The sequence below is a fragment of the Rutidosis leptorrhynchoides genome, chromosome 11 (assembly GCF_046630445.1).
Source record: "Rutidosis leptorrhynchoides isolate AG116_Rl617_1_P2 chromosome 11, CSIRO_AGI_Rlap_v1, whole genome shotgun sequence".
Lineage (NCBI taxonomy): Eukaryota > Viridiplantae > Streptophyta > Magnoliopsida > Asterales > Asteraceae > Rutidosis > Rutidosis leptorrhynchoides.
In genome coordinates, this window is record NC_092343.1 from 333,392,732 (window position 1) to 333,399,973 (window position 7,242).

Consider the following 7,242-nt stretch of genomic DNA (forward strand, 5'->3'; position numbering starts at 1 on the left):
GGATAAGGGGAGGATTGTCTACATCTTACCTCCCTCATACCCCACTTGAATTTTTTTGTTGTTGTAAAGTAATTGCTACAGTAAAATTATGTTCATTAGTAAATACTAGTGTTGGTTGTGCCGCGCTGCGCTGTGGGCATAACTTAATTTTCATGTTTGCTAATCGACACCATTTGAGTTGGTCAAAAGAGCTAGTTATGTGATTGCATTTGCTGCCATATAGTGATGCATGTTTTGTACAAAACGTGGCTGCCAGTAACTACATAAAGTGTTCTACACATGGTTTATGAAGAATATTTGGTTCAAAAGAGAGATATGTTTTGGCTAGTGATTTTTGTTGTACACAAAAGACTCCTGTTTTGATTCTGGACTGTCTTTGTTTCTGTAAGCAAAAGAGTACCTCTAGTAGTACAGGAAAGCTTAACTAATTACTTAAATACATGTTTCTGGGCTGTCATTACACTTATATCTAGTAGTACGGGAAAGCTTAACTAATCTATTCTATAAAATCTATAAAATGCTTATAAAATGTCAATGTAATGACATCACTTCTTAATATTAACCTTAGCTTAAAAAATTAAGAAGGACACATGTCACTTTGCTTACATGATCCATAATATTAACTTTTAAATTAATCTTAATCTTAATTCTTAATATATATATATATATATATATATATATATTAAAAAACAAGGTAAAAAACAAACAGTGTAAAATAAATAGCATAATCCTTTTTATTTATACGAAATAAGTTTAATACTGTATAAAACAAAACCTTCGTTCTTTTAAAACAGAAACCCTAGAAAATTGCATCCGCCTTCTTCTTCGGCATCTTCGTTCAATTCCAAGACAAACGTTTCAGTTCTCCAAGCATCTCTGTACAGATATGCTTCACGCTTACATTATAAATCCACCTAAACATCATCTCTGTTCACATCATCTAAAGTTCTTCAATTCAATTGCTTTGGTTATCCAAAATCTTAATCAAGACAAGATGTCAGAAGAAAAATACGATTTAATTTCAGAGATTGACAATGTCAAAAGCTCATGGAAATTGAAAGTTAGGGTTCTGTGTATTTGGAAGATACTCTACAAATTGCAAATGAAAAGGTATTGTTTAATCTAAGCATTATCAAGTTGTTATAATATGCCAATTAGATGATTGATATTGATTATTGTAGTTCTTTAATGTTGTTGTTATTGTTGTTAGAACATGTATGTATGTTTGTAGATAAGCTGCACATTTTCGTATTATTCTAAGCATTATTAAGTTGTTATAATAGGTCAATTAGATGAAACATATTAATTATTGTTGTTCTTTAATGTTGATGTTATTGTTGTCTATATATTCTTATAATTGGCTAATTACATGATGTCATAAGTATGTTCAATGGTAATATTTCAGTTTTTCATGGCATTTTACTTTTTGAAGTAGTATTCAATTATTCATATAGAGTTTATGATTAAATTGTGATTTATAAATAAATCGTTTGCATCTCAAATATTCATTCATGTTTTGCATATTGTAAGTTTGTTTGTGTTTGTTTATATATTATTGATGCTTTTGTAACCTATTTCTATTAGAAACTTTGTCTTGAATCAAAATATGCATCTTCTTTGACGCACTGCAGGTGTTCGATGAAATTCCTCTATGAATAATGTATTGTTCGATTACAATACTTAAAGTTTCGTTTCGGTAAATAACTTTGTGTATATTTCATTTTTAGGAAACGGCCAAGAAACTCATGAAAAATAATACTATTCTCTTATGTTGTTTTCAGAATACGTACACGTATGCTTGATTATCCAAGCCATCATTATGGTATAGATCTTACTATATGAGATCTTGGTGGTCTTGAAGACTTCGAGTTAAAAATCTGCGAGTTTGCTTCACAAATTCGTTATGCAAAAGGAGATATACTATATAGCGGTGACAATTACAAGTCAGGTACTTATGTTAGGAAGATTCTCTTTGGTGTGGTTTGTTAGAAGTGTGCTTAAATGTGCTAACGATATCTCATGAAATATTTATGCTCAAAACTCATTATCTAAGAAACTATTATACTAATTGATTTGCGTGGTATAGCAGCTATCAATTTGGTTGGAACTGGTTTGTCCAAATCTGAAGATGAATGTTGTATGGGAATTTTGCTATCATCATATGTAAGTTTAAATTTATGTAAATCCATGTTGAGCACACTGTAAGTGTTTTTGCTTATTTCACTACCGTGATAAAATGGGCTTTAAATTTGTAACTTTAAGGTTGTTTTAAGTATGTGTTTATAGTTTAAGGTAAACTCAAATGTCTTGATGTTACTATTATTGTTAAGTATGGTATCTATACATGATTAATTGGACAACTGGATATATGTTAGTTGACAGGTACCTTCTGTTATTCATTTTATTCTGCATCTTTTTAGACTTTGGTTTACTCCATTGAGTAGGTCTGTTGATAGAGGTATGATATCGAATGTAAATGTGAAGATTTTTATAAGTAGTTTTCTTCTATTGGAAGAATGACAAAAAGATGTTTTTGTATGTATTACTTATCCCGAAGTGCGAGTTGTGTACTACCGTCTTCTTCAAAGAAGTCATTTAGGTAACCTATGTTTACTCATTTGATTGTGTGAGTTCTGGAGCTTCTAAAGACAGGTATATACATGTTTCTCAATGAGGTAACCTCTGTTTACTCATTTGGTTGTGTTGAGTTAGATCTAAAGTGTGCTAAATTTCATCAAGAATTGCCCATGTTTAAGTTTTTTTTTTTTTGACACTCTGCTTAATTAGTCATTTCCTCCTGTAACATTCTTTGTTAATTTTTAAGTAACTAAATTATACTACTGTTTAGTCATTTATGTTGCCATTTTGCTGATCTTATTGTTCACTTTTAAATGTAATTTTAAAACATTATGTACTTACATTATTTATGATTGTGAAATTATGGTTTTCATGACAACTTAGTATTTTAGGTTTTTTATTTTACCAACTTTATTTAGCAACATATTTTTAATAGACCTATAACATTTTTATCTTTTATATTATTTTTTAGGTATTCAAGTTGAATATGTCCAGTTTAGATATGTGGAGATGTAAAATTGAATTATAGGTTGAATATGTATCAAGATGGGTCAAAATGAAAGTATAACAGTTACAGCTCGAAAATGAGTTCCAGAGAAGGGTTACAAAGCTTCTTTGTGTTCCATATGTGTTGTCGCACTAAGCGATTACCGTTCCAGAGTCTGTCTGAATTTGAATGGATGTCAAAATAGGTAAAGTAAGTAGAAGCATGGCACTACAATTAATTACATGACGTGAAATTCAAATAATGAATATTGGTAGCTCCTATTTTGAGCTACTTCTTTGAATATCATGTGCATGAGTGGTTATGATATTAATGTGATCATTGTTTTCATTTAGAATATTTGTATGAGTTCAGATATGGTTGTAGAGTTTTACTTACTATTAATGAAATCTATTTTTCTCAAAATGAATGTTAACATTTGATAATAAAATTTCACCGTTAAACTCAACTAGTTGTGGAGCCCTCGCTTCGCGTCGGGGACTCCGTTTTGAATGCGAGTAAAAAAAAAATCTTAATCTATTTTGTAAAAAAGAATTTTTTTCGACATCTAACATTGAAGGGTTGTTCTTTTTGTGAAAGTTGCTTCTTTTAGCGTTAAAGTTATTTGATTTATTTTGTAAAAAAAAATATTTTTCGACATCTTTTGGTAACATTGAAGGGTTGTTCCTTTTAAGAAGGTTTTTTTTTTATCGTTGGAGACAAAAAAAAAAAGAAAGAAATGTAGCGCAGTAGTGGCCTATGTGGGTCCTACTGTTTGAGCACAGTGTACAAGTCGGTAAAGCGTGGTGGGTGTTATTATTCAGTATTTTTGGTGTTAGTGATAGGATAAATAATAATTTAGAATATAGTTATAAAGTGGAAGGTTCGATTTGTATTTTAATGGAAGTTATGGGATTAGATTTGTGAAAAGTGAAAAATCGAATATTACTATTCATAACAAATAAGACAAATTTTGTCTATTAGTTATATTGGTAATTTTCAAATTCAAATTTAATGTTACTAAGTATTTTTATAATAAGTACTTATATATATTATTTTTTTTAGTAAACCTGTAAATTTACGGGTCATTTAACTAGTTGATTATATGTGTTTACAAACTCTATCAAATGAACTACAACCTCACCACTTGAAGTAGTTGCTTCTTGTCCACCACTTGAAGTAGTTGCTTCTCGACCTTTTAAAAAATTCATTTATTCAATAAAACACACAAATGTTTGTTGTAATCAAACAACATATGTGATTTCAAACAAAGATCAACAGAATGTATGAAGTCAATATTACTCGGAATATTTTTTTTAAATAGTACGTAGTAATATTTATATTTATAGAGTATATTACAAAAATGGTTTTTCAAAAGTAAAAATTACAAAAATTGGGAAACCGGCATTTCAAATGCCGGTTTGCGACTTGTCACTCCAAACCGACATTTCAAATATCAGTTTACCTACATGACATTTTTTAGAAAAAAAAAAATTTAATATTTTTTTTTTGAGATCTTACAAACTCGTGATACACTCGTTTTGTTTTGAAAGATTTTAAAGCTCGTTTTGTTTTAGAAAGTTTTAAAGCTCGTTTTGTTTTGTAAAGTTTTTCTTACTCGTAAAATTGATCTTACAAACTCGTGATAGACTCGTTTTGTTTTAAAAGATTTTAAAGCTCGTTTTGTTTTGAAAGGTTTTAAAGCTCGTTTTGTTTTGATAAATTTTTTACTCGTAAAATTTAGTTAACTATATGCATTACTCAGTATCAAAATATATCGATCTTTGAAACCTTTCAAAACAAAACGAACTTTAAAACCTTTCAAAACAAAACGAGCTTATAATGAGTTTGTAAGATTTCAAAAAAAAAAAAAAAAGAATTAAAAAAAATGCCACGTAAGCAAAGCGGCATTTGAAATGCCGGTTTGGAGTGACAAGTCGCAAACTGGCATTTAAAATGTCGGTTTCCATATTTTTATAATTTTTTATTTTGAAAAACTATTTTTGTAATATACCCTATAAATATAAATATAAATATTACTATTAAAAAAATCATATTACCAACAATTTAGATTGAGGCAGATTACAAATACAAAAAAAAAAAAAAAAAAAAAAAAAAAAAAAAAATCCTTGTATTGAATTTCCGTTTGTTTTTTATTTATATTAAGTCATGTTATGTGAATAAACTTATAATGTCTGTGAGAAATAGGTGATGAAAAATAGTTATTGTTTGTTTTATGTGCTGAATAACTGACTGAATAATTAAAATTACAAATTTATCTCGACAGTTATAGACAGTTACGTTAGTAGTTTTGAAAGAGTATGAGTGAATGTGAAAATTCACATTTTCATGACTTAAAATATTAAAACATTATATTTTCATTAAGTCCTAAACAAACACATACGACTTATTCAATTTTATATCATTAAATTCAATTAAGTCCATTAAGTTCTAAACAAATGAGGCCTTAATGCAACTGATGATAGTAAATAAAACAAAGATTTTATATCAAAGACATAAAGAACACTCTTAAGTAATACATCAGTCAACATGTTTGTGTTTATCAACCATATGAGCACTAACGCATACGAAGTTGCATTTCATTAACAATATCACCAATCATTATAGGAAGAAGAACCAATTTCATTAACGATTACCTAATTTTTAGCCGGCATTATATAATTTAACAATGAAACTTTGAGAACAAACACATAACTGAAATTATTATATTATCGATGCATTGTAAATCTGAAAGAAAGACGTTCCGAATTCGAACGATACAACTACAACCATGAACAAAACGGTAATTACAACAACAACGGCGACAACGAAACCCTAATTTTGGACTAAATTTTCAATTGATTATAATGAATTAGATAAAGAACCTAAAATCAGGCAACATTATCTGTCGAATCTAATGATTCATTGAAAATTAACTCGTGTTCCAACGAAAAAGATGAGGAGCCGGTGAAATGAGTTGCACGAAGGAGAATGGGTGGAATAGAGAGAAGAAATTTAGGGTGGGAAGTATTTGGAAGTTTCATACTGACTACCGAGTATAGAAGGGTGAGAGCTGATGCAAAATTACTCAAATACCCTCAAAAATATTGTGGAAGGACAATTCAGGACAAGGTAACAGTGGCCTTACAGGGACACTAGTAAGTTTGATGATTAATATATAGGGATAATGACATAAACATAACTCGAGACGACACAAATTGTGACTACAATGAATTTATAAATAATGTAATTTTTGCTATCTTGAGCAACACTATATATCTCACGTTACAAGAATAGTATTTGGTAACTACTTTGACTATAATGATGATATTCGGTAGAACTTGCGGGTTTAGCTCAACGGTTCTTCCATGTACCATGTGTCATGGGATATGGAGAAGTCATGAACTCGATCCTTAGAGATGACATGATTTTCTTTAAACCAGCTGAACACCAATAATGGTGTTATATATTGACCCTATAGGGAGGTTTTACCGGATTCGTTCACGGATCGTTGAAATAAATGATCCACTGATACCAAAAAATCGCTGTTAAAAAAATAATGATTAAAAAGTAAATTAATAGGTTTTGCTAAATTATGACCACGTGTCACATAATAAGAAGTGTTAGTGAAGACATTCATTTCTTATATGGGGGATGATTCTCACACACACTTTTTTGATCCTCACACACCTATTTTAACATTTTACTCTTCTAATAATACTCAATTGGTGTGTGAGGATCAAAAAAGTGTGTGTGAGAATCATCCCCCTTCTTATATACTGTCATCTACAATTAATACTAACTAGTAATATTTCTGGCATATTACTTCAATAAATGTTGTTTTATGGCATGAGAACATACGTTAGAAAAACTCACAAACAATTAGTATATTAACAAGTGTCTTAGTATTCTACTATGACATTATTAGATCACTCTCAACTTCCAAGTCCCAGCTCCCTAACTTCCAACCATGATATGTTCTCTTAAAAAAATTTACACATTAGTGATACTTCAGTACTCCTTTAGATCACTCTCAACTCTCAACTCCCTAACTTCCAACCATAACATGTTTTCTTAAAAAGATTATGTGAAACATTAGTGATACTTCAACACTCCTTTAAAAATACTAGAAAAAAATTTACTAGTACCAACTATCACCAGGGCCGGTCCTGAAAATTTGG

At 29.7% G+C, this 7,242-nt stretch overlaps 1 long non-coding RNA gene across 1 annotated transcript; it reads left to right on the plus strand.

Annotated features, from left to right (window-relative positions):
- Window positions 1–793: 793 nt before the first annotated feature.
- LOC139877792 (uncharacterized) lies at window positions 794–3,357 on the plus strand. Its single transcript, XR_011768776.1, has 4 exons — window positions 794–1,110; window positions 1,632–1,696; window positions 1,782–1,948; window positions 2,090–3,357. It is a non-coding gene; the product is annotated as an uncharacterized lncRNA (long non-coding RNA).
- The last annotated feature ends 3,885 nt before the right edge of the window (window positions 3,358–7,242 follow it).